Genomic DNA, 28,000 nt, shown 5'->3' on the forward strand with positions numbered 1-28,000 from the left:
CAGGACAGTGATCACAACCCTCTATGTATGAAGATACGGTGGGCCAATTGTAATGGTGGCTCGAGAAGTGCCCCTCTGAGGTTAACCAAAGAAGTGATCCCTTATAATGGTAACCGCAGGTTGAAATGGGATAAGGTTCACCTCCAGACTGAGAACCTGGCAAGGATCAGGGTGCACATTGAAGAGATGACAAAGAAGTTGGTGGGTCTTGATTCGGCTTTAGATAGTACCCAGGTGACATCCTTTGCCTTGGTCTACAAAAACGCCATTGTGGAAGTAGGTAAATACTTCAAATCACAGGGTAAATGTGGCAGATTGAACAATATATTGCCCAAACCTAGCAATCCTTGGTACTCCGCTCAGTGCAAGGCAATAAGGAAGGAGTTAACTGTTGCCTTGCGAAATAAAAACCAACCTCTAGTTAGATCAGTGAAGAAGGAGTATGTGAAGGTAATGGCCCGGGCCAAAAGAGATTGGGAGGAACAGCATTGGCAGGACCTCAAATGTGCTTCTAGTAAAAGGAATGCCTTTTTGTTTTGGAAATTGATTAATAATGCAAGGCAGCGTACTAAGCCAGTTTTAGTTAATCACATAACTAGTCTTCAATGGCATTCCCATTTTTCCGCCCTGTACGACGTACAGGATATGACCTGCTCCTCTTACTCTGAGATTGATAGCAAGGCCTCCCCTATACCATTGCTTGAAGACCCATTTTTGGCTTCTGAGGTAATGGTGGCCATTAGACACCTTACCCCGAGGAAGGCTGCTGGCCCTGATGGTATTCCGGGGGACCTCCTTTTGGAGGAACCCGCGGCCTGGGGCAAACTTATTGCCCAGATAATGAATATGATCTCTAGGGGACATCCAGTCCCTGATTCATGGAAGGGTGCTGAGGTTATAACTGTGTTTAAAAAGGGTGCTAGAGATGACCCTGCCAATTACAGACCGATCAGTTTGATCGATGTAATCCAGAAAGTGGTTGGTAGGGTCATCATCATGCGGGTGGGTGCCTGGATGGAAGAGGAGCATGTTCTTTCTCACTTGCAAGCCGGCTTTCGCCAAAGGGTGGGCACGATGGACCAGGTCTTCCGCTTTTTTGCGATCTACTGGAAGTCTGTGACCATCAATAAGGGTAGTCTCTACCTGGCTTTCATAGACCTCAGGATGGCGTTTGACCTGGTCCCCCGATCAAGGCTATGGGATGTTTTGAAGAAGATGGGCTTCCCTGGTCCACTTTTGGACTTTATTGCTAAGCTCCATGAGGGGAACTATGCGAGGATCAGATGGGGCTCTCAGGGACAACTGACTGAGAGGGTGCCTGTGAGGAGGGGAGTTCGCCAGGGATGTGTCATGGCGCCTACCCTTTTCTCTCTTTTTGTGAATGGGGTGGTGGACCATCTAAGAGAGGCATCGGCTGACCCTCCATCCCTGGCAGTGGAAAAAACACCTACCCTACTCTTTGCAGACGACACCATTCTGATCTCCAAATCCCCAGCAGGCCTCCAGAAGCTCTTGCATCACTTTAGTGCGTTCTGTAGTGACAGAGGTTTTACCATCAATTCCTCTAAAACTAAGCTTATGGCCCTTGCACCCTCTAAGAGATTTAGGAATAATCTCTCGCTTAACGGCGAGGCTCTGGAGTTGGTGGACTCCTTTGACTATCTGGGTGTCAGGTTAAATAGCCGGATGAGCTGGAAAGACCATCTGGCTAAAATGTCGCTAAATTTTAAAAGAGTTTCTGGGATGGTCCTGAGAGAACATCGGGAGTCTTTGAGCAAACCTGTGGCTCCAATGCTTGCAATATATGAGGGTCAAGTCCTACCCTCTGCCCTTTATGGATCTGAACTTTGGGGGTTTGAAAGCATACCTGAATTAATTACTTCAGAAAATAAGTTCTTGCGAGATCTGGTGGCTCTTCCTGTTTCCACCCCGCTAACCCCCCTTCGTCTTGACATGGGCAGGCGCCCCCTAAACGACTTAGTGCGCCTCTGTCCCTTGCTCTTTTGGGTGCAATTGAGAAGGACCGGGGAGCTTAACAAATATGCGGCCGCCCTAGATGAGCTAATTTTGATTGATAAAGGCAATAAGATTAAGTGGCTGAGTAACTTGAAGCAGTTGGTTGTGCAACTGGGCTTGAGCAATTCTTGGAAGAGTCAATCTCCTCCACCCAAGCAAGTCATTAAGAAGATGTACTGGGACTGGATCCAGACGGAGGCCATTTGTAGAGGTGTAAGGGGTTCCCTTACTGAGCGATTCCTGGAGTTTAAATGGTCCAGGATATTTGAACCGCTCTTTGATTTTATTGAGAAACCCTTAGATAGATCACTCTATTTAAAGGTCAGGTTTGGGATCCTTCCAGTGTATGAGTTTACGGCTGGGTGGAATATCCAGAGAGGTACATCAAAGGCTTGCCCGGGTTGTGCAGCCCCTAAAGAGTCTTTGAGTCACTTTTTCTTTGCTTGTCCCGCCTACAGGGTTGCCAGGAGGACATGGTTAAAACCCCTCTGTCAGGGGCTGGGTTTAAGATGTCATATAATGGCCCTGCGGGTCCTCTGTACTGATACGTCCTCATTAGCTATGGTATGTGGTGTAGCAAAATTCCTGGGTAGTGCCCGGATGACACGTATGAGGAGAATTAAGGCGTCCAGTGTTTAAATCTAAAGGTTATGGGGCCTCCGATAGGCACCATTAACTCCGCTGTTAGTTGTTTTACGGTGATTTCTTGTTTTTTTTATTGTATTGTATTGTATACTTTTATGATTAAATTTTTATCGAATAAAGTATGATGATGATGATATAAATACAGAAGCAAAATGTACAATTGCAAATTTTTAAACATTCTGTAAATGTGAAGGAAATTGAAATTGGAGGATAAGGAATTAAGCTAGTAAATTTAGATTGATTTGTGGGAGCAAGTGCATCAAACAGAATACATTACGAACAATGAGTGGCCTCAACTCAATTTAGAAAAGCTCCATTCTTACTAATAAAGTTAAAATGAGATTTTTTTATATTTGTGAATTAAATAAAATATTTAGTCATTTATTTGCTTGAATAATGCGGGTTTCTGCATATTTTGTGTATTGCTTTGCGGTTCAAATTCTTAAAATTGCTCAGAACGGGGTCCCCTGCTTTTAGTAATGACTCACTGAGAGGGTGAGGGGGTTTGGGAGTCCCTGGAGTCAAATAATGACTCGGTGGGGTCCCCCAGGCTTCAGTAATGATTAAGCGGGGGTCTACAGAAGTCAAAAAGTCAAATGGTTAAGAACCAATGGCCTAGATAAACCATAGCAATCAGCCACACAAGTATCAGATTCACTGAGAAAAAACACAAGGAAACCTTTGCAAACATTCAATCATTATTAAATCCACGCACCGCCCCCAAAAAATCATCCAAAATCGGTCATTCTATTATCATATAAACCCACACCCTGAAAAGAAATCTCCGCAAACAGAGCCCAGTACTATGTCCTTCAGACAGCCTCTAGATCAGCGGTCTTTAATCTGTGGGACGCGACCCCCAGGGGGGCTGTGGGGTCCTGGGAAGGGAGTCAGGCATTTCCAGGACTAACATCTGCCTGGAATACAAAATATACTTTTCCTTTTGGACAAAGCAACAGCCCGGACCCTTCATTCCGGACCCTTCATTCCGATCGTTAAAATGCTTTAGCTGAAGTTAATTGAGTCTCATGTGCTGTTAAATGAAGAGGCCTGGTAATACAATCCTTCAAATAAGTCTTCATGTCAGGGTGCCTGCTTTCGGCTAGGAGTTAATCTGCAAATGTAAAGAGTGCTTGGGAATGATTCTCACTTTAATTGCTTGAATCAATTCCTGAATTGTGATGGCAAAGATGTGGGGGTTTTTGCATGGTAGTGCAAAGAGTTAACAACTGGGCTGCGAAGTGCATGCTTTTAACCATAAGTGTATTTACACAGTGCTTAGAACCCCTGGGGTGATGTTGAAGGGACAGGTATGCAAAAAAGAAAATCATTACTTATGGTCTTATATTACACAAATCTAAATTTTGGAAGCTCCATTTTGTCCGAGAACTATTTGCACAGTTTGTAGCAGTCTATATTATAATGTATGTAATGCAAGTATAAAATAACGACTTACACATTCACTGTGCTTTCTGTCAAGGCTGTGACCTCATAGCACTAAAAATACACAAGTCACTATTCTCCACTGCGCCAACCATATTTAATTCTGTGTCTATCTGGTTACATACAGACCTCTGCAGTGCATTAAATAAAAGTGGTTTCATAATGTACTACAGTGCATTTCCCATTGAGTACATTTATTTTTCATTTAAGCTACCCATTATTTTATATGTAGCTACCTGATGGCGAAAGACCTAAAAAATGAACAAAATCTTTTGGGGCTGATTTATGAGAGGCTTGCGCTGCCGGAGAGTCACTTTTTTTTTTTAGCTTTGGTGGCACAAGCGTCTCAATCATATCTTTGAGCCGATGCAAAGTCACCCTGCGTGGTTTTGCATGGCCTCATAGATATGGAGTAAGACAAAGCAGCGCAAGTCGCTGTGTTGCCTTACACTATGTCGAGTAGGCGTTCCATAGGCATTGCAGTGTACCCATGTACTTTGACGCTGCCCCAGATTTGTAAAACCATGTAAACCTGGGGCAGTGCCAAAACCTTACACCTCCCCACAGCAGGTGTAATGAGGAGAAATCTTTTCATTTCTCCTTGTTTTTCCTCTTTCTATGTGTCTTCCTCGTTCTACAATCCTGCCTATGTTGGCGTTAGGCAGCAATGTGTGCGCCAACACAGGGGGAAAGGACAGGAATGCACCATATTTCATAAATAAGGTGCATTCCTGCCCTTTCACATTGGCATAGGGCAGTGCAGCATGAAGACTTATGGCGATGCTCTACCTCAATGCTTCATAAATGAGGCTCTTTCTTTTAGCCACACCTTTGACCATGCCCCGACGCTCACTGTTCTTTGGTATGCCAAACACTGTTTATTTCCCCATTGTAAAAATGATTTGCTGTGGGAATAGGGGGCGTTTATGGTTGTCGATAGTTGGCAATGATGAGGAGGACCAAGTTCTAGAAATTTTTGTCAGGAGGGGATCCTTACGCTAACATTTTTTGACAGGAGGGTCTCGGCATCAAAACATTTGAAGACCTCTGCTCTAGATGAATCTTTGCCAAAAGCCCAAATTCTGTACGACAGCTGCGCTCAGCACAAATGTAAATGGAATAGTACAAGCCAATCCTGAACTAACACAAAACATCAAAGTATGATTCCAGCGAAAAAACTCTACACATCAAACCCAAAAAGATAATTGAGAAATGAGAATCCTAAAAGACAATCAGAGGGACAAGGTACATTACCATCAAGATGCCCACAAAGAAAGGCATCACTGAACATGTTGTTAATGCCTACTGCATTATTGGTTACCTGTCTCCAGAAGTAGGGGACCGCAAAGCTCTCATCCCGTCCTTACCCCACCCACAACGTGTTCCAGGACTCACAACATGGTGTGCCACTCTGGATTTAAGTTATTATTATCCATGTATTCTTGACTTTTTACAGTGTCAATGAATATCTTCTGGCAACTCAAAGATAACAATCGCTTATTTTGCACACACTATCACAATTTGCATTTCAGACGAATGAAGGCAAAATGAGCATCAACCTTAATTGCTTTTCTATACCGACCACACCTCCCCAATCCCCTTTTCGCTAGCTCTCTCTAGACTGCTCAGCTCACCCCCATTTCCTGCTTATATTCTGTTTTCTGGTTCCCTTAATAGTTTTTCTGCTCATTTACTCCACTACAACATGGCTGCCAGGCTCCTTGACTCTTTCTGCTTCCACCCGCCTCCTATCTGTTTCTTTAGGCTCCGGCACCCTTTTAAATACGGGGTTTAACGTGTATTCTTCGCTCTCGGCTTGTTTGCAAATAATAATAATAATAATGTTTCCACAATTGCTCATATTTCAGGAATAGAGTGAAATCGTTAAGTCTCATTAACCTCCAAGCAGAATTGTTTCTCAGCGCGAGGACTTTGGGTTTTCATTCACCAGGCTACCTTAGCATATCTTGAAAAATGCAACAGGTGTCGAATGTAACGTTCGTTGGATTTCTTATGTCAAGTTGACGCTTGTCAAGTTTAAAAAACGTCAACTTAAAAAAATTGTCAGGAACATGTATTCCCCCATCTCCAGTTAGCGCCTTTGAAAATACTTGGTCCAAAGCTGGAGTGGCACTTTAAGACACTGGCTGCAGCCCCTCCGATGACAATGACAGGGAACAAGCTGATCAGAACAGCAATGAACAACCATTACGCTACTATTTAAATTGGTGGAACTTCTAAGAGGTGACAGAACAGAAGTGGGCTTGTAGTGGACAATTTATACCATTCGACAAATGCCCCCTTGTCCATTGTTTCACCATTTAAAGTTCAGGCAATCATATTAACTGTACCTGCAGTGATCACTGCCCAAGTTCCTAAAAAGCCAGAACTTACAAAAGCATACAAATTTGCAATCAAGCCTTACCCACAATCCACCGTTACAGAATATACGGACACCCTCATACCAGACAAAACGTTGATAAATGACACATTATTTTGAGATGGCAGTTTCAGTGCACTAAAACCGTCATTATAACCACACTCCTTGAAAAGCTAACAGAAAATACCACTGCCTGGCAAATTTCCACCCCATCTCCAACTTCCCGTTCATGAATAACACCATGGAGGGTCATTCACTCCACAACTTCAAGAATACGTTGAGGCCAAAAAAACTCTACTAGACTGGTTTCATATTATATATGGGCACCAAACCTGCAAAAGATGATGAGCAAAGATTAAGTCTGAATCCCCCTCAGCTTTCAGCGGTATAAAACATTTGGGGCCAAATGTAGATAATTCCTATTTACCGATTCCTAAATACCGAATTTTACCGATTCGGTATTTATGAATCGGTAAATAGAATGTAGGTAAAAATTCGGTAATTTTTACCGATTTGGTAATATTCGTTATTACTGATTCGCTATTTGCCGAATCGGTAATAAGGAATACCATCCCATTCATTCCTATGGGCCTGGAGGCCCATAGGTATGAATGGGAAGCCATTCACTATTGCCGATTCGGTAAATACAGAATCGGTAATAGGGGGAGCATATTCAAGGGTGGCAGGGTGTCACATTGACACCCTGTTGCACCCCTGAATCGTGCATGTGTGCACAAGGGCATGTATGTCTGCCACTTGGCACCTTGAATAAGCAAATTATTGCTTTTTTAAAGGTATTCGGTATTTACCATCAACTTGTAGTTGGTGGTAAATAACGAATCCTGAATGCAAAAATGCACTCACTTGAGTGCCTCCTACATACCTTTTAAGGATTCGGTATTTTACCGATTCCTTAAAATAAGGATTCGGTATTTTACAGATTCCTTAAAATAAGGAATCGGTAAATTACCGAATCCTTAAAACCTGCCTCCTACATTAGAAAGGGCTAAATACCGGTCGGTAACGGGAAAATTACCGATTTTCGGCCGTTACTGACCGGTATTTACCTACCTACTTGGTCAGGTAAATCCTGTAACAGCATTTGGAGAAAAGGGGCATGGTCTTACAGCCACCATTTTTGGTGGTTTCAACCCCCTCTTTCAGACCAAAGCCACCTGATGAGATTCAGCACCTTTACCTTAATAATAAAAAACACAAGTAGTAGTGTCCCCCAAATCTCCTTGTTAGCACCATTATTCTTCATCATCTACACGGAGCTACTGGCAGTGGTAATTACACAATATTAATTACAAATTGAAACATATGAAATGAAAATATAATTTCAAAAGCGCCCTACTACCCGGGGTGTCTAGGTGCTAACCCAAAGAAGGAGAACTGCCATATGGGGCATAAGAAAAGGCCAAAAAATGAATTCTTAATCATTAAATAGCCCGTTTTTTAGAATTAATTCTCAACTCAAGCAAGTCCGATGTCTCTTCAAGATCCTAAGGCAGGGAATTCCATAACCTGGCAGTACATGTTACAAATCTTCTGCTACCCCATTTAGATCCACCGGGATTCCACTAGAGATCTGGCAGGTATATAGTATTAGAAGCATTGTGCCAAATAGGCAGGACCCAGATTATGTAAGGATTTAAAAGCGATACAGAGGGCTTTAAAGTTAATAAGACGTTCCTATAGGAAGTCAGTGCAAGTGGATCAAGGGTTGTGAAGCGGACCTATGTTTGAGTATACCCAAGAGCAGGCAGGAAGTCTCATTTTGAAGGACCTGCAACTTATCCAGGAATCTTTTTTGGATGGTAATAAACAGTATGCTGCCGTAGTTAAACTTAGAGGTGATGAGAGCTGTGACTAAGTTTTCTGTAAGGCCTGTGGAATGTAAGGAAGGACCTTCCTGAGAAGTTTCAGCACAAAGAAGCTGGAAGATGGGATGGGATTAATCCGACCTTCAAAAGATAGCTGACTATCGAACATAGCCCTAAGGTTTTTTACCTTTACACTTGGGTGAAAAGAGTTGTGAAGTCCAACAATTCAAAAACCAAAAGGATGGGTTACTGCAGAACAACAAAACGTCAGTTTTGGAAGAATTTAATTTCAAGCAGTTATCACTTATCCAACTGACGATGTTAAGCATGCAATCGAGTAATCTGGCCACAGTAAAATCCGCATTGCTAGCCACCGACACCACAATATGGGTGTCGTCTGGGTAGTATATCAGAGCGAAGCCAAATGATTAGATCAGGCAGACAAGTGAGGTTACATAAAGATTAAAAAAAGGGTCGGACTTGAGGATGACCCTTGAGGCACCCCACATGGCAAAGAGAAATATGTAGACATATGCAGCTAAATTGCAACACAAGAGCAATAGCTGACTGCTCCTGAATGGCATAAAAAGCAAGACGGAGTAGTCAGATCTTGAACATTAAGAAGGCCAAGATAATAGTTATTCAAGGCATGCTCCCTGGAAAAGAAAGCCAAAATCGTGAGGTCCAATTAAACAAAGTGCTGTCCTTTACACACCAGGTCATCACAAGAAAGACCATCTATGAAACACATGATGTTGCAAGTGTACGGTCAATCCTCCAGATGAACCACTTAATCAAACTCACAATGGCCATGGTTCTTTTCTAGTGCAATGTAAACTATGCTGAGACAAATTAGAAAGATATTCCAAATCAAGTAACCAGACTTATGCTGAACCTAAATAAAGTTCCACATTACTAAGTAGACCACATTACTACGTTTTGGAAGAGTCCACTAGCTAATTGGAGGAAAAGATCACATTTAAAACATCAAGAACTATCTTTGAAACCTTCTTGGTACACAGACACTATCACTTCTCAGAACCTGGTTATCTACAATGTAAAAGCCCACAACCTTAGGTCAGGGCATGGAACTTCAATACAGGCTCAACACAACGGGGTACAGAAGGACAGATCTCTGGGTCTGCAACTGTGGAATTTCTAAAGTCCTTACCTGAGAGTTGCAGGAACACACTCTCTCCCTGCAAGAAGCTAATCAAGGGTTCTCTATCAAGCAGGGCACCGTACTTGACCATTGCAAGGTCTGACCTCCTGTGCATCCCTCTGCCTCAACTGAGGCCTCATGATGGATCTGTATGTTTAGAGGTTCAAGTGCTACAACGAGTCAATATGGTGAGGATGAGACTGCCTAATCATAATATAAAAGTGACAATCTTTAGCGTTATAAATCTCTTTAATAAATCAAGCATTAAACAAAACTAAATCTACAGTAAGTCCTCATAGTACAATTAAACGAGAAAAGCTTTCAGTTGTATTTCTGGTAGGTAACCTCTTTCTATAATATGAAAATCAGCACTGCAAAGCACCACCCTCCCTTCATTTTCAGGAACCATTTTTATTATTTTACATTTTTGCAACAGGAACGTGTGTGTGTATACTCTAGATAATCTCTCCAGCCCAGCAGTAAGGAGGTTTATTTTTGTGGAAAGCAATTTCCTTTTTTCATTTTATGAAATAAAGGTCTTTTGTACAGATATTGAACTCCTGTGCAATATCGGACTTGGAGATCATATACAGATTTCCCAGAAAGCTGTGCAGGTGGTGAATGAAAAATTAATAAGAGGGATAGTTCGTATCTTCTTCTGAATTCTGTAATGATACCATTTTTGTGAACCTATAACAGTGTTGTTCCACGTAAGGCTCGTGGACAGGCCTACTGCCCTCGACTTCATTTTACGTGGCCCTCCTCTTTCTTTTCTGATGCGTAGCAGAAGTGCACAGCGACATCTTTCATGTAGGAAACAGTGCTGTTTACCTTTGCAGCACGAGCTCACAGACACCGCTCAGCTCCTTTGTCTGAGCACAACAGGGTCCTGAAGCTTTGCAGCCGGTCCCCATCTGCCTAAACAAAAGAACCACAGAGAGTGTCACTTCAGACACTGCCAAGTGCTTAAGTGAATTTTGAAAGCTTTTGTAATTTTACCTTGTTCTTTGCACATCTAGAGTGTACTTATGTCTGTGTGTACTCTACACAAATGTCAGGTGGGTCTCTTTGTGCGTACAATTACAACAATAACCGCTGTAGGACGCTGGCTCTGTATATGGTATGCCATGAGGTGGTTATACCGTGCACAGAGTCCAGGAGTTCCCAAAAAGTGTACAGGGCTCAATGTAAAACTCAAAGTGCTTTATTAGTGGTAGTGTGGGCGAGCAGCCTCAGGCCTAACACAGAGGAGTGTAAAACATTTATTGCACAACATTGACCATTAATGGAGACACGACTCAAAAAAGAGATCCACATCAATTTTAGAAGAACAAGCTTTGTTTGTACTTTAAGACTAAGATCTTCGCAATAAGGTAAGTATGCTTTTAAACAGAAATACATTTCACTTATAAAAGTCGACACAGAACAATTTTTGAGCAGTTCAATGTTATCCTAAGGAGGAAAACAAGAAGGTGGTTATATGGGTAAGTATCACACTTACTGTTCCAGTCTTTGGGACCAAAGGTCAGCAAGGGGCAAGGATCAGGTGAGTATCAAAACTGCAGCACCAGCAGGACAGGGGTCAAAATCAGAGTTCGGCCCAATGTGTTTCAATGGAGACTGGGGGTGCTCGAACCCACACTGCTAGCAGGTAAGTAAATCGTTTGCAGGGGCCAAGCTTTGGGCGTAGGTCAAGCCCAGCAGCACCAAACATACACCACCAGCAGCACACGGGCGGCCAGGTGCAGGGTGCAAATTCAGCGTCAGGTACCCAATGTTTGTAACCCCTTCAGTGCCCGCCCCTTTCCCCGCCCTGTGCCGGCCGTTTCATTAGCGGGCGGGGTTTATGACGAGCTGGTCTCGTCATGGGCACAGCGCCACCGCGGCCCATGACGAGACCAGCTCGTCATGGGCATTGAAGAGGTTAAATGGAGATTCTGCTAACAACAATCAGGCTGCAGGTGTTGCACCAGAGGTTGCAGGAGGGAGACCAAAGACAGCAGAGGTAAGCAGAGATGTAGGGGGTCGTAGGTGCACTGTCCATTTAGTACACCAAGGCGCAGAGGCTTCGAGTGCGGGGGTGCCTTTTAGATGTCATAGACTTCTTTCCTGAGCCAGTGGTGGTCAAAGCAAGCCTCTGGATTTAAGAGTAGGCACCGTCGTGGAGTCCAAGAGGGGTTAGCCAACACTGGACTTGAAGTAGGGTTCACTGGGCCACCTGAACACGGGCCGTAGGTGTCAGGTGTAGAGTGGGCAGGACTTCTGGATCCGCTGGGCACCGGAGTCCTTTGTGTTGGATTCTTGGAGAGAGAACCGCTGTCCTTAGGAGTTCTGGTCTTTTTCAAAGTTCAGGCAATCTTCCTCGGTTTTTTGGAAGTCGCTGGCTGCAGGACAGGTGTCATCTTTTTGCATGGTCTTGGAAGCTGGAGACAGGCCGGTAGGGCTGGGGCCAAGTCAGTAGTCATCTTCAGGCTTCGCTGCATGACGTTTTCTTCGTCCCTCTTCTTAGGTCGCAGGTAACTAACATCTAGGTCTTGAGTAGGAGGTAGGGCCAGTGGGCACCTTACCTGGGTTGACTATACCCACTATTCTGCTACCCTTCTGTGGGAGGGGGCATAGACTTAGCCTTGATTAAAGGATTCCCTCCATCTTCACGATGGGAGGGGACTGAAAAGTGCGCTTAACTTCCTATCCTCCACCTGAGGGGTGGAGTTGGCAAAGGTGGGCACACCTCCTACCCTTTCTAAGTTTTCCGGACTGTTTTCTGGCCCAAAGTTGGGGTGTAAACCGGAGGTTGCCATCTGCTGCTAGCAGCAGAGGCTGGGGGTTGCATTACTAAGACGGCAGGCCATTGAAGCTTCCCCTTCAAGCACTGGCCCATCCTGTGGGAGGAGGTGTACACCTCTGCCCCGGATATGCATTGTTTCTGGTCCCAGAGAGCAGAGGCTCTCCATCCAGGGGGTCCAAAAACATGTCAGTGTGTGGCAGGCGGCCTAAAGTCAGTAGGTGCCTGTGAGAAGTTGGCCTGGTAAATGGTGGTCACTAGTTAAAGTGGCCACTTAGCACCAGTCCAATTCGACTCTTATGGTAGATAGGTTTAAGACAACCTTTTAAACAAAGCTATCCTAGTGGTAGCTGTGGAGAGCAGATATATATATATGTATTTATTTCTAAACACACTCTACTAATCTCTTTATGAGATTAGAAGTCAGGAACATATGCACAAATCAATGTTTCACAACAAATTAAGCACTTATATGGCTGGGGCCCTAGGGTCGTACCAGACCATATACTAAAAAAGAGGTTTAGGAATATCGACTTGCAAGGGGAGAAGGCCTAGGGCCTTTAGAATCGCTGGGGCCTCAATAATCCACCCAAGGCAGGTAAGTAAAGGACCCATGGGAGACGCGTGCAGTGTGAGAACACAGCTGCGGGTTCTCTATTGATTTCAATAGAGCAAGTCGCGGGTGGATTTTTAAAGTTTTAGAGTACTTCGAGAGAGTCTACAAGCAAGCCACTTACAAGGTAAGTACTTCGAGGACCAACACCCACAGGAGCACCAGAGTGCACGATTTACCTCACCCAGGGAAGCCGGGTGCATAGGTGTCTTTTGGTGCCGGGTCGCAGCGTCGTTTTCAATGGAAGCCGAAGAAGATTTGCTGCTTGTGAAGACTGGAGAAGTGTCCGGTGGAATCCAAGGCTTGATTCAGAAGAAGGAAGACCTGAAAGCAGAAGGGATAGTGTTCACAGTCCCTTGCCAGTGACCCGGGCCAGGAAGATGGATGCCCACGGTAGTCAGGTGATTCACGGGTGTCTTGACTCTTCAGCCAAGAGGTCCAGGAGGCGTCGACGATGACCAGGAGCTGGATTCGGAGTGTCCCACGAAGTCTGCAGCTTACTGAGGTGTCGGCAACCGGATTGGAGCCAACAAGCCTTGGCAACAGCAAGTCTTGTGGAATGTGAAGAAAGTCAGCGGTGCAGACCAGCAAGGTCTGAGGGACTCACCCAGCGAGGGTAAGTCTGGGCAGGCCTGGAGCAACCAGGGGAGCCCTTTGGTTCGATGAAAAAGTCTTCAGGGGACCCACAAGCCAACCGGCAAGGGATCGCGAAGACGCCTCGTGAGGATTCACTTCACAGGAGCCCACGGTCACTCGGGTCGAGGTAGGCCTCTGATTTTCGAGGGAAATCCTGCTGGAGGCTTGGACCACACGTGGTCCAATGCACAAGTTCGTAGAACGTCGTGAAGGGGTTGCATTCCACAATAGTGCACGGTACCCGGGTATTGCTGTGCCTCGTCACTCGTGGGGTCCACTCGCCTCAGGTTTGCTGGGGACTCACAATGGCCGTCGAGAAGTCAGGAAATCCACTTCCGGGGCTGCACGGACTTCGGACTCCGGCGGGAGCGGGAACGTTTGCGACCGTTGATTCAAAGTTTTGGTGCCTGCAAGCCGGGAGTCACTCCTCGACTCCAAGGGAGATTCTTCAGTCTTCCAAAGGTAGTGGAACGTCGAAGGTACAGGATTCTTCTTGTAGAGCGTCGTCCAGGGATATCTAGTTTGCAATGACAAGGGTTCCCTATCTTATACTAAAGGAAAGGGAGGGACTAGCTCTATGACCACTCCTCTGGGAGGGTCAGGGGAGTGGGTGGTTACACCCACTTCCCTTTGTCCAGTTTCGCACCAGAGCAGGGGCAGGTAGCCCCTGAACCGGTTTGAGCTGGCATATGCACAGAGGAGCCTACTGCTCCCCCAGTGTAGGACTTCAAAGCACTCTAGGAGTGCACCCACCCAGCCCCAATACACTAAATCCTGTCTGGAAGGTGGTGACACCTCCCTGTGACAGGATACCTATTGTTGGGTCTCCTCCACTGCGCGTTTCAGTCAGCAGCAGGAGGGCAGCCCAGTGTCTGTGCTGGTGGCATCCATTTTGTGATGCCAGGCTCTTTCAGATTTCTACCGTGTTTCCACAGTAGGTACATGTCTATCCCTCTAGAAGGGTGGGATCATACTCCCACACCAGTTACTGGTGTGGGGGTATGATTCCAAGGCGTTTGACACCAAACACCACATGTTTTGATACAGCCATCCCAAAGTTAGCATTTACCACTAGGTTATAATGCACTTAAGAGTATATGGTTTAACCGCATCCACTAACAGCCACAGAGAATAGACTCTGCCAGCTGCAGAGGGGCCCTGCTCATGCAGAGGGACCCCCTCACATTGTAAACCAAGCACCCTGCCCTCAGGATTGATAGGGCCTGCCTTAGGGGTGGCTGATAGGTTTATATGTGTGTGTAAGGTGAGATTTAGGGAACCTATACCTCAGTGAGGAATGCTAACACTACCTCACCCAGGCTGCAGTAGCAGGCCTGTGGTGTCAGATTTAGTCTGCTTCCCAGGGGTGGCATAATACATGCTTCAGCCCCTGGTAGGCCTGTGAAGTACCTATGCCCTTGGTACCTAAAGTACCATATACTAGGGGCTCATAAGGTACCACAGTATCCAATCACTAGTGCATCTAATATGCACTCCAAGTTGTTTAGAGAGAACAGAGAGACTGGGGCCCTGATTAGCAGGGACCCAGCCAGACTATAGCCAGAAACCAGTGTTAACATCAGAAAAAAAGTGGGGGCAACATAAGTGCCAATCCTACTCTCCTACAGTGCCCACACCAGAGTTGGTAGGTTTTTAGTGAGCACCCGGAGGTGCTCTTTGAGTACACATTACAATAAATTTCGCACTGGCATCAGTTGGGTTTATTGTGAGTAGTAGTTTGGTACCAAACACTCCTGTGTTCAGTGATGCCATCATGGTGCTGTGGAACTTGAGTTGTTGAATTTCCAGCCCATGCACTCTTTATGGCTTCACCGGCACTTACAATATTAAGGAATAGACCACACTATTGTAGGGGCATGTCTGCTCATGCAGATATGGCCACACCTGGGATATGGGTCTGTTAAGGCCTGCTAGAGGGGTGACTTACCTACATCTTAGCCACTGCTAGCTGGCATGGCCCACAGGTCATGTCGACTCATTTTGTCAGCTTCGGGCCATGCATGCTGCAGTAGCAGAGTGCAAAGCCTAGGTGAGGGGTCCCTAGGGGACTCTCTTAAGTCCCAATGCCCCTGGTACCGAGGTGCCTCTTACCAGAGACTTACAGGGGGCCTGAAGGGTCAATTGGGGAATAGTTTTTAGGGAAGATGCACTGATACAGGGGGCCTGGTTGGCAGGGGTCCTGTACACTACAATCGAAACTACATCAATGTCCAGGCAAAAAGTGAGGGCTAACCACGTCAAAAGAGGCACCTACTCACAACCACGTATATAGAACACAATACAAATTACATTTTTATGGTACCTAATACATGTTTATTACCAGTCAACAGAACCTAACTGTCAACCTAAAAATAACACAAGAATAAGTAAACTTGCACAGATTCAAGCGTATGTCTTGCATATTAAATGCACTGGTCTGCAAAGTGTGCGTATATCACTAAGCAATTTTACTGGGATTAGAACTTGGGACCTACAGGGTACATAGGGATCTCTGTAACCAAAGTATTAACCCACTGAGGTACCTTACACAAAACTGTGACCATCAAGTTACGTTTGATACCTTGCAGCAGGCACATTAACACCCTGAGCTATTTTATGATGATTCAAAGGGGTCACCCGAAATTTCTCCCTCTCTCCATCACATACATTGCAAAAACACACAACACCCCGCTCTACCAGCGACGTTAACCATCTCGGTTACCGTACCCATTTCTTTTACACAAAACGTGCCGAATACACAAAGATCTCCTCAGCAGGTGTCTTAACTCCCTAAACTGTATTAAAATGCAACCTGTTTATGAGAAGTTATTTAGGCTAGACGAGCTTCACCATAATATTGTTTTACTGGCTGCTAATGTCTTTGCGCACAGTAATTACATTAAAAAAATCAAAGGCTGACTGTTATTGACTGGTACTCTTGACACCTTGCCTCATGACTCCACCCCATCCCAATTTTCGGAATCCTGAGTATTCTGTCCCCAGTTCCAGTACCACCCACACAGTTAAGTTTAAAAAAATATATATTTATAAAGGGCGAACTCGGCCGGAAGAAATTGGAGCGCTTCACATGATCACCAGTTACATTACACAAGGACACACTCATGTTTTGGTAGGCACTGGGAGATTAAGTGATGTGCCCATAATCATAGGATGTTGAGCCGACGCCAGTCTCGAACCTGGTTCCCCAGCTCCAATATTTGGTCGTTAAGCCACATTACCCCATCCACATCGGGTTGGACTGAGCATATATGCATTGCCGTATGTACAACCTGTTCCTGACCGGGTGTGTTTTTACTCCAGCCCTGACAGTATCTGGTCCCATGTGTAGCTCTGTTCACTGGTTGTCCAATGGTTTTCTCTGTTAAGGTTGGAATTCCTCCCGCTGGGGCGGGGACTAGGGGGAGGGGCAGCTTGCAGCCTTTCTCTTAGCGAGCGTGAATACACCATTGCGAGATACGTCTGAATAACAGACTGACATTCCGACCACACAATGTTTCTTTGTGGAAATAACAAGCAGATGTTCTGTGACAAATGCATACTTTTGCATCTAATTCAAAGCTCCTATTTTGGAACAAATGGGTGCATGATTTACTACTTAGGATAAGCGGGTATTTTGAGAAGAAAAAAAAAGATTTTTATGCAAAGGCAATCAACTGTTTTGGGACAAATAAATGTGTGATTCACTCGCTGATTTGTTGTAATACAACCCCAGTTGTGATGCAGGGCTTTTTTATGGAGGACTCTCAGACGGTACAATGCATGTTGGTGTGTACATTTTAGTTAAGACTTGGGTTTTATCGACAGACAAAGAAGGCTAAAGTGGGGGATGCTCTCATGAAAAGACTGAATGACCATTTAGAAAATGAATCTGTACATAAGGCCATGGACTAGTCTCTATTTATAGGAACATTTTCGTTTTGTTGCATATTTCACGGGCAGGCTGAGTTTTTCTTGAGTTAAGTAAGAGAAGTGTTTGACAGCCAAAAAGTGTTCTCTTTTAAGAAGCAAAGGGTGCTGAACACGGATTTCAGGAAACAAATGAGAAAATGTGTACAAACTCAGTGTCAGGATGATCAAGATAAAACAATAAAACAAGTTAATTTATCGTACAATGAAAATATCCACAGTATAAGACAAAAACAACAAGACTTGTCATGTATGAAGAAGCACAAAGCTATTAAGAAAGACAATAACGCATACTGGTCCTTAGTCGCACAGGATACAAGGAATCAAAACCAAACTGCAGATTACAGCATACCACATGCAACATGACAACCATAGATGTCTAATTTGTACTAAAAACAGTTCAGCTGGACTGTTCCCATGAAGAGCAGGGTCAAGACTTATTTGCATATGGTTGGATCCAAACTGGGGTGGCATAGTGAGCAAAAGAACGATGGATTTAACCCAGATCTCTTGACGGGGGATGAATGTTTGATTTACTCAGCACTTCGTCCATCATTTGTTGCTGTAGCACTTTTCGCCCTAAGTGGGATGTATATGCCCAGAAGTGGGTCCCTTGCTCGCTGTGCCACTTGATTCAAGCTAGCCTGGCTGATGAGGGATGAAACCCCAAACCGGTCAAAGGATGCTCGTTTCCAGCTCAGTTACGGACCCCGCTTGGCAGTTCAGACTGGACTGTTCCCATGACGAACCAGGTCAAGACTGATATGCATATGGCTGGGTCCAAACTGGGTGGCATAGTGAGTAAAAGAATGATGAATTTAACACACAGCTCTTGACTGGGGATGAATGTTTGATTTACTCAGCATTCCGTCCATCATTTGTTGCTATAGCACATAGATATAGTTAAAGCAAACCCATTAAAAGCAAAGTATTCCCGTTACATTGATGTTTAATAATTTTCTAGGATATCAAATTTTATGGCAAGACCGGAGGCTCATATTATGCTTTCTAATCTTGCATTTATTTAAATAGCAGCCAAGATAAGTACTAAGACTACAGTTCCCAGAGGGCCAAGCAAAACAACTGGGCAATGGGAACGCAATAAAACAGAACAAGATAACCAATCAGGCATAAGTCATATGTATAACGTCGCAACTGACTGCGAAAAGTCCTCTTTTCTTGCTGCTCGCAGTCAGATAAGTGATTTTTCTTCGTTCCTCCGCTGTTTATGCATTTCTATATGTTTTAAATTCTGAATTTGGTCATTTATTGTTCCCGTTTGTATGCCTGATATTTAGCCAGCTATTATCTGTTAAGCTGACACTCACGCCGCTCAGCTGTTTTTGGTCTTCGCGCGCTGTGCTTTTTTCAGCCTCCTGCGTCGCGAGGCGTCTGTTTACTTTTCCTCATTGTACGCGTCTGTTTTGCTACGACGCTTCCCTTCTCTTTCTGCCTCATTTGCTCGCGCACACGTTTACCTTGGTGTTAACGCGTCGCGCGATGGTTTTTTCCGACATTTCCTTCGTTCCCAGAGTGCGCGTCTCCATTTCAACGACGCTTCTCCCCTGGTGTCCGCTCTGAGCCTGGTGCCTTTTTCCTCTTTGACTCCTCCTCTTATGGGAGTGTCCAGAGCTGCTTCTACACATTTCTCAGGCTCCTCCTTGTTCCCTCAAGTTAACCCTTCCTCTACTTAGCCTCTTCCTCTCTGTAATAATGGAACTTGATAGTTCTTCAGGGTCTGAACTGTATAATGAAGAAGGTGAAGCCTTTAAAAGTGATTTAAATGCTTTTATTACTAATTCTGCGGGGAATGCCGCTGAAGCATTCATAAAGCACTTCTCCAAAGGTATGGAAAACTCTATGCTCAGTCTGTTGTCTAAAGCCTTGGCCCATTCTGCGGGGGATAGCAGAAAGAGAAAATTAGTACCCTCTGTGTAGTCTAATACCTCCAAAAATGCGTCACGCCTGATTAGCGAGGCTTCCTTGCACCAGAATGAGGACTTGGTTCCTCCCAGGCCTCCTTCTAAGGAGGGATTGTCATCCTCTACTGAGGGAAAAAGAAAATCTAAAGCTAAACATGTTGAGGTACCTGAAAAATTGGTGATTTCCACAATTATGAACACAGACGATGATATGGGTGACGCAGATGACATTTTGTTTGATGTTGTTGACGTCCAGGACCCTTCTTCCCCTCCTTCTAAGAAGCGCAAATCCGACTCTTTAACTTTTTCTCCAGTGTTAGATTCTGATGGAGTTTCCATGTTTGATCCTTCCACGATTCGTCATCCCAACTCTACGGAGTGGTTCCCTGCTTCGCATGCTGGCGAATATATTTCAGCCAGACTTCGGCTTCCCCTCGACAAGTCAGCCCAATCCAAGTTAAAATCCGAATGTCCCAAACCTTCCTTATCCTCCATCATCACAGTTGTTCCTTCGATTGACCAATCTCTCCTTATTGTTTTCTCAAAATTTGGCAAAGACCAACGCAAAGGGGTAGATAAAGCTTGGTCCACCTGCCAGGACAAGCTTTTGGATATTGTGGGTCCATTGGCTAGCATTTTCGATCTGGCAGAATCTGCTCGCTTGGAAGGTCAAGTTTTGAATGCTGAGGACATTTCCTTGTGGGCCCAACGAGCCTTCTGTCTTCTAGGTAACGCCAACGCGGCTATCACTCACGAATGCCGTAAAGGACTGCTTATCAAGCTTGAACCCAACCTCGCCAATCAGGCTCCTCTAGATCCCGGCATCAAGGCAGACTGACTTCTGTTTGGAGATTCCTTGGTCAAGGATCTCAGTAAATTCGTCTCTACCTTCGCCTCTTTGGACAAGGCTCAACAATCTATGATGAAAGATTTTTCCCCTCAGGTTTTTGGGAGGGCCGGCAGAGGCAGGAGTCGCTCTTCTGGCCGATCCTATCCGAATCAAGGCTCCAGAGGCTCCTTCAATTCAGGCTACCAGGAGTACAAACCCCAGTTCTACCCTCAACGAGGTCATGGATACAGAGGTCGTGGACAGAAAAATTTCCGCCACAACAGCAACCAACAAGGTAGGTCTTCCCCCAGTGGGGGGCCGTTTGAAACCCTTTAGCCAAAAATGGCACACTCTTACAGCAAATCCCTGGATTCTAAACTCCGTACAAGGTTATCTTATAGAGTTTTACGCGCCACCTTCCCAAACTATTTTTCCTCCTCCTCCAGTTTTTTTTCAGCAGACATGTCTCATCTCATTTCCGTGGAGATTCAAAACCTCCTCCGAAAACAAGCCATTCTAATCGCCCCCTTAGATCCGTCAGGGTTCCTCAGTTCCATTTTCCTGGTCTAAAAGAAAAACAAGAAAATGCGTCATGTCATCAACCTAAAGTGGTTCAATCAATTCGTTGTGTATCGCCGCTTCAAAATGGAAACTATCATTCACTTACGAGACACTCTTCGACCAAACGACTGGATGGTCAGGCTAGACTTACAAGATGCTTATCTTACCATTCCTATTCACGCTTCTCACACCAAATTCCTTCAGTTCCAATTGTTAGGTGTCACCTACCGTTTCTGCTCCCTTCCGTTCGGCCTTTCGTCAGCACCATGGTGCTTTACAAAAATCATGAAACCGGTAGTGGCTTACCTACGGTCCCTCGGGATCAGACTGATCATTTACCTGGACGACATTCTGCTCATTAACTCCGACAAGCAGAATCTCTTGTCAGACCTGAATACCACCCGATCTCTTCTCCTGGATCTGGGTTTCCTTCTCAATATCGAAAAGTCTATGCTCATTCCTTCTCAAAGTATCGAGTTTCTGGGTTTTCTTGTGGACTCTTCCACGGTGTCTCTTCTGCTTCCTCAGGCGAAGGTCTCGACAATAAAGTCAGAAATGTTTCAAGTTCTTCATTCCTCTCTGATCTCCCTCAGGTCTAAGGCGCAGATCGTCGGCCTTCTCTCTGCCTCCATCCAAGCTATCTTTGCAGGGCCTCTTCACTATCGCGCCCTTCAACGTCTAAAGATTCGGCACCTTCGCCAAGGTCTGACTTATTTCGAGGTCATCGCCTTAGATCAAGAGTCTCGCGTCGAGCTATAATGGTGAATAGACCATTTAGATGCCTGGAACGGGCAAACTTACTTCACTTCGGCCCCAGATCGTGTATTAGAATCCGATGCAAGCCTATCGGGTTGGGGCGCCCGTTGTGGTCCAGTATCGACTGGCATTACATGGTCTCGCGAGGAGTCGAAATTTCACATCAATTGTTTAGAGATGCTGGCAGGCTCCTTTGCAATCCAAAGCCTCATGAAAAACAAGGTGCGCTGCTCCATTCTCCTTCGCATGGACAATGTTTCTGCGGTCCGCTATATAAACCATCTAGGTATCATCAAGTCCAAACCTCTAGTAGAACTCACAAAGAGTCTTTGGGAGTACTGCCTTTCAAACAAACTTTCACTCGTAGCAGAATATCTTCCCGGAGATCTCAACTCCATAGCAGATTGGCATTCTCGCTACCTTCGAGACTCCAGCGATTGGAGGCTTCTTCCATCCGCTTTCCGATCTCGCTCTCGAAAATGGGGCCCTTTTCATATGGATTTCTTTGCTTCTTGCCTCAACGCCCAAGTGCCTCGTTTCTTCAGTTGGCGGCTGGACCCTCTGGCTTTGGCAACGGATGCGTTTCTCGAGGACTGGTCCCTTCATCTCAATTATGCATTTCCTCCTTTCATCATGATCAACAGGGTTCTTTCACAGGTTCGCCGTCAATCAACCTCCCTGGTCATAGTAGTTCCCTTTTGGCAATCACAGATTTGGTTCCCGTCTCTTCTGGAGATGTCGGTGGACTTTCCGGTTCTTCTCCCGGTCTGCAACGATCTGCTCCTGAGCACCTTAGGCCTTCCTCACAATCTCGTCCTGGACAAATCCTTGCTTCTGTCCACGTGGAAGATATCCAGCCTGTCCCTCCTGACCTCCTCATTTCGCAAGAAGCTTCTCTCTATCAGTAAAGCCTGGGCTCCAGGCACCTCTAAAGCCTGCAAGTCTGCTTGGTCTTTATGGTCTAGCTGGTGTCTGGAAAAACTTAATCGATCCCCTTTCAGCCCCTCTAAATCTTGTGGTCAATTTCTTAGCTTCTGAAGCCAGTGAAGGTAAGTCCTACAGAACGGTCAATTTATATAGATCAGCCATTTCCCTCAATCACTGTCCTATCGATGGCAAGCCGGTTGGAGTGCATCTGCTAATTTGCCGCCTTCTACGTGGAGTACGTTTTTCCAAACCTCCGTTGGCTAAGTATTCTAATTTATGGGACGTTAATTTGGTCCTTATGTTATTTTCTGATTGGCCTGACAATTCCGCTCTTTCTCTGAAAATGCTCTCTGCCAAACTTACCATGTTGCTTTGTCTTATTTCCATTAAACGTGTTTCAGATGTTAAGGCATTAGATATTTCCTCTCGCCAGTTTTCTCCGACTGGTGTTTTGTTTCAAGTAAATAAACGTACAAAAACAAATTTGAATTCTGTGTTTTACCCTTATTTCCCTTCCCATCCTAAACTATGTGTAGGTCAATGCCTCAAGATTTATGAACAAAGAACCTCTGATCTCAGAACGTACTCTCATTCCCAACTCCTCATTTCCTTTTGCAAACCCCATCTTCTTGTTTCCTCTGGTACCTTGGCCCATTGGATTCGGTGGGTCATGTCCCTTGCGGGCATTGAGGTCTTTTGGGGCTCATTCCACCAGGGGAGCCATGGCCTCCAAAGCTTTTTGGGCAGGCTCCCGTTTGGAGGACATTCTGAGATCTGCGGATTGGTCTAATGATAATGTTTTCCGTATGTTCTATTGCAAGTCAGTTGTTTCTGCTGTTTCTTTGGTTGTTGATATGCTTTGAACAAGCATAATATGAGCCTCCGGTCTTGCCATAAAATGTAGATTTTCCTAGTATCTTATGACGGAAAGTCTTAATTTTATTAAAGACACAGAGGCAAGTATTATCCCGCCTCAACACTTCTAATCTGTGTTTCTCCCTCCCTACAGCGACTCCAGCGTTGCTTTGTGCATCTTCATGATGATTCTACCAGTCTGCAAGAGTGCGCTTCACCTCTTCATGTCGCCTCTTCTTCCGGTTTGACTTCCTCCACGGTGATTCCTACAGTTTGACTATCCTAGTTGGATGTTGGTCAAGAGATTTGTTGCTGGACTTTAGCCGTTTGTATTGTTTTATTGATTGTTCCTCTTTTTATTGACTCTATCTGAGCTGCTCGCCAGCGAAAAGAGGACTGTTCGCAGTCAGTTATAATGTTATACATATGACTTATGCCTGATTGGTTATCTTGTTCTGTTTTATTGCGTTCCCATTGGCCAGTTGTTTTGCTTGGCCCTCTGGGAACTGTAGTCTTAGTACTTATCTTGGCTGCTATTTAAATTAAAGCAAGATTAGAAAGCATAATACTCGCCTCTGTGTCTTTAATAAAATTAAGACTTTACGTCATAAGTTACTAGGAAAAATCTACATTATGCCATCTTCATGGAAGAGGTCAGTTGCACACCCCATTAAAACAATTAGGCGACTGCGGGAAACCTGGGAGTTACTGCCTTTCTGCAAGCAAAAAATAAAGAAAAATACAAAACTAACAAAATAACTAACTAAAACTAACTAACTAAAAAATAAAAAAATAATTAAACAAGACGCAAACAAGAAGCTGTTTTCAAAATTCATGTTGCCTAGATTGAATCCCTGATTTAATTAGCAAGTACAGGTCACTCAAACAGGATTCTGCCATAATTTCGTAACAAGAACAGCATTAAAGGTTACATGTTATTAGACACCTAATTTCAGGAGCAGCACAACTGTATTTTTTTTTTAATATTGTTTATTCTGCAGCATTTGGCAGCATTTACAGGACAACAAAGTGGTTAAAATTGAAACAATGAGATTTTAATTCCACTCTACTGCACCTAAATGTAGAATTACATTATTAAAGCTGGGTACAAATCAAACTATCTTCTAGTCATGGCATTTTACCTAAGAGTTATGCTACAAATGTACTCAAGCACACGTGTATTTTTGCACCCCTCCTCTTTTGCATGTTTATGGAAGGAAGATCTGGCAAAAATCCTAAACATTTCTGACAGGTTACCTCCGCGCTTACATACAAAGAGATTATGACATCTAGCCAATGCAAACGATCTAGCATTTAAGTCACAAACACAAAAATAATGTTATAAACCTATAACAAATTAAACTGGCTTATCCTGTAATCGTTCTTGAATAAAAGTAAATGGTATTTTTCAAGAAAATGACATTAATTTTATGGAGTTGGGTAACCAAGGGAGTGAACATATTGTATACCCATATTTGTGGGGAACCTTTCATGTACAGTTTAACTAGAGAATTGCACTCACAGTACAATTCAAACATATCTGTTAAAAAGTTCATGCCAGTTATGGAGGAGGTGCTATTATTCAGGACATGATAGCATCTAGAGCTAAAATGCTTCTCATTTTGCTCTACGGAACATTTAACTTCCTAAGTACTGTACATAAAAACGTGGATGCCATTAGTACTACATTTATTATGCTCTACTTCATATTAGGAAATTAACCCTCATTGTAGAATTCAGCTAGAGCCAGCATTATGAGCAATTTCGCTGTGGCTGACCTGTGTAGTTTGAACTACAACCTGCTGTTTGATAAGGCATATATAAACTCCTTAAAATATGAAATATATCCCCCCCCCCATTACATCGGAGGCTGGGGGGCTCGGCGGCCAAATCGGGCCGTGGCGGGGGGCGAGGAGACTGGGTGGAGGTGGCGGGTGCGCATGGACAGTGATTCGGCCCGGTCAGGGCGGGCTGTGGCCTCCTGGATTCCCGCGGCGGAGGGACCCGATACGGTTGACTGGCGGGGTGGGTGCGGAGGCTGCGCCCCGTGCGCCCCCCCCCCCCCCCGGAGTCCCTACGTGTGCGGTTGTGATTGGATCCTTCCTGTGGGGATCGGGCCTAGGCCAGTGGCCCGCAGACCGGGCGACTGTGACTGGGGGCCTGGAGCGGGGTGGTCAGAACCCTGATATATGTGGCTCTAGCCGGGCATTTGGCGCCTAAGACACTTGGAAGGGGCAGCATCCCGGGGGCGGCACCGTTGGTTGCGGGGGCGGCCCACCCTTGGGTTCCCCGGGTCTTGAGCGGCTGTGTTCTGGGAGCGGGCCTGTGACAATGACCAAGGACAAGCATGGCAGAGCGGCGGCGAAGCAAGGGCCAATTGATAAATTTACCGGTCATGGTGTGGTCGGGGCGGCCGCCGGGGGGCCCTCCTAGCAGCTATCACGCAGTCGCGGGACATGTTGGACACCAAGATAGGGGCCGTGGGCGCAGATGTGATGTTACTGCGCCAGGATCTACGCAACGCGGTAGCCCGCATTACAGAGACTGAAACTAGGGTGGATGAGGTGGCGACACTGAAGAAACGGGTGGCGGCCCTGGAGTCGACCCAGCTGGGCCTTGCGGGCAGGGTCGAGGACGCAGAAGGTCGGGCCCGCAGAAATAACCTGCGCTTTGTGGGTTTTCCGGAGGGCTGCGAGGGGAATAGCATGGAGCGCTTCCTTTCCCAATGGCTGGTGGGCTGGCTCCCGCCGGATTTGTTGTCCCGTTGCTTTGTAGTGGAGCGGGCGCATCTTGCACTTATTCAGAAGCCGCCGGTGGGGGCCCGTCCGCGGCCCATTATTGCCAAACTCCTTAACTATCACGACAGGGATGTTATTCTCCATCAGGCCAGAGAGAAGGAGCCTCTTCAATTTGAAAATTCCCGTATTATTGTCTTCCCGGATTACACGCGCATGGTCCAACAGCAGCGCCAATCCTTCCTGGCGGCCAAGGCCCGGCTGCGCGAGCTCTATCTCTCCTATGCGCTTCTTTATCCTGCACGCCTGAGGGTGGTTTACGAGGCTCGTACATTGTTCTTTGACTCGCCCGAGGAGGTCTTCAAATGGACGGATGAGACAGTAAAGTTGCGCCCCCATACACCCCAGGGTCGGGAATCGGATTTGTCACAGAATGAGGCGATGGGAGCTAATGCAAAGAGACAATGGCGATCCAGATCCCGTTGTCGCAATAGGCCCGGGGGGGCCCGGCGTGGGGCGGACTCTGAGGCTGGCCAACTGCCGACTAGTACTTGAGGGTGTGGGAGCTCCATGAGGCCGGGGTTTGTTTGCTTCCGCTGTGTGAGAGGGCTGCTGGCAGATTCGTCCTCCCGTTGCGCGGGATGGCCTCGGCCCCGGAGAATATAGTGAAGAGTAGATACCACCGTAGCAGGTTGCGGGTGGGGTCTTTGTGTCTTTGTTTTGGGGGGCAAGTTGGGGATCCATTGGTTGGGAACTCCTGAGGTTCATGGTTGGGACCCTGGGATGCTTCACACCGCGACAGGTACTTCAGCGTTGGTGAGGTATGGGGTGGGGGAGGTGGGTTTGGGGTGGATAGTTGGGAATGGGGGTTCTGGGTTGGGGGTTGACCCCACTTTTGTACAGAGTTGGGCGGGGGCAGAGACTGACGCCGGGGTCTTTTTGTTGATGTCATTCCTCTCATGGCGGCAGATTCCCCGGGGACAAGTGAGAGAATAGCTACGCTTAAGGTGCTGAGTTGGAATGTCCGGGCGCCTTGGACAAAATCAAGAGGGGGGCGCTTCTGCAATATGCGAAGAGGGCCGGGGTGGACATGCTGCTCCTACAGGAGACGCATCTGTTGGGGGACGAAGGTCTTATGCCTTCAGCGCTATGGCTACACGCAAGTGTTTCACTCGGGGTTTGTTTGGGGTTCTAGGGGCGTAGGCATATTGGTGCATAGGCGGGTCCCCTTTATACATCACCGCACCTGGGCAGACACATATGGGAGATATATCTTTCTTCTGGGGCGGATAGGAGCGGAACAGGTGGTGTTTGGTAGTGTTTATGCCCCCCTCCCCTGTCCTGGACGTTTGCGGAGCAGCTTATGGCGCGCTGGGTGGACGTCCCAGAGGCTCTGGGGATTATCGGGGGAGACTGGAACGATGTGATGGATCTCGGCAGGGACCGACAGTCGGGGGGGGTCGGGGGCGATGGGAGGGTGGGCCGACGAAACTTAGTGCGCTGGTCGGGGGCCTAGCGTGGGTGGATGCCTGGCGGCGCGGCCATGGCCTTGCCCGCGAGTATACATTCTTGTCAGCGGTCCACGGCTCCTTCTCCCGACTTGATTACATTTTTCTCTCGGGGTCCGCAGAGTCCCGTCTGGCGGAGGCTGAGATTCTTTCGCGGGGGCTCTCGGATCACTCTCCAGTATCGGCGCTCCTACGTATGGGGGGCTCGGGGCGGCCGCTTCGATGGCAACTCTCGGGGTGGCACTTGCAACAAAGCGCCTATATGACGCACATGACTACGGCGCTTGATCAATATCGGACACTGAATGTGGGCTCCGTGCCCGGGGCGGACATGTTGTGGGAGGCGTTGAAGCCGACACTGCGTGGGGCGGATATCTCATACTGTGCGGCGGCCCGCCGCGAGCGTCGGGCGGAGCTGGTCCGGGCGGAGGCTGAAGTCGCGGAGTTGGAGCGTAGGGGCCGGGTGGAGGGGGG

General features: G+C 46.2%; 1 protein-coding gene across 4 annotated transcripts in view; it reads right to left on the reverse strand.

The window, feature by feature from the left end:
- Nucleotides 1–28,000, reverse strand: part of LOC146797981 (synaptosomal-associated protein 25-like) — a 396,023-nt gene that overhangs the window by 339,939 nt on the left and 28,084 nt on the right. The gene's annotated exons all lie outside the window — the stretch shown is intronic.

The sequence above is a fragment of the Triturus cristatus genome, chromosome 9 (assembly GCF_964204655.1).
Source record: "Triturus cristatus chromosome 9, aTriCri1.1, whole genome shotgun sequence".
Lineage (NCBI taxonomy): Eukaryota > Metazoa > Chordata > Amphibia > Caudata > Salamandridae > Triturus > Triturus cristatus.